Genomic DNA, 369 nt, shown 5'->3' on the forward strand with positions numbered 1-369 from the left:
ATCTATCTATCTATCTATCTATCTATCTATCTATATATCTCTCTCTATCTATCTATCTATCTATCTATCTATCTATCTATCTATCTATCTATCTATCTATCTATCTATCTATCTATCTATCTATCCTTGGGTGTCTTATTCTATTAATATTTGGATCTCTGTATGTTGGGGGTTTGTGTTGATTGTACCACGTGACTGTGGCCCCTGTCTGCCCATCTATTCTCTTCTTCTCCATTCATTGACAGGAGAGGATGTGAGTAGTGACCACACCCCCCCGCCCAGCAGCCTGTGTCCACCAATCACACATCGGGCTGGAGGTGACCAATAGCCAGGCCAGCCGGGCCTTGAAGTGTGGAGAGTCATGCAGTA

The 369-nt window shown here is 43.1% G+C and overlaps 1 protein-coding gene across 1 annotated transcript in view; it reads left to right on the top strand.

Moving 5' to 3' along the window:
- The first annotated feature begins 265 nt into the window (after positions 1-265).
- The window catches only part of MNX1 (motor neuron and pancreas homeobox 1), a 30,929-nt gene continuing 30,825 nt past the window's right edge, over positions 266-369 (top strand). Inside the window, exon 1 of the mRNA XM_040352703.1 lies at positions 266-369. This exon is cut by the window's right edge and continues 713 nt beyond it. The gene's annotated coding sequence lies outside the window, so the exon portion shown is untranslated.

This window comes from Rana temporaria, chromosome 5 (genome assembly GCF_905171775.1).
Source record: "Rana temporaria chromosome 5, aRanTem1.1, whole genome shotgun sequence".
NCBI lineage: Eukaryota > Metazoa > Chordata > Amphibia > Anura > Ranidae > Rana > Rana temporaria.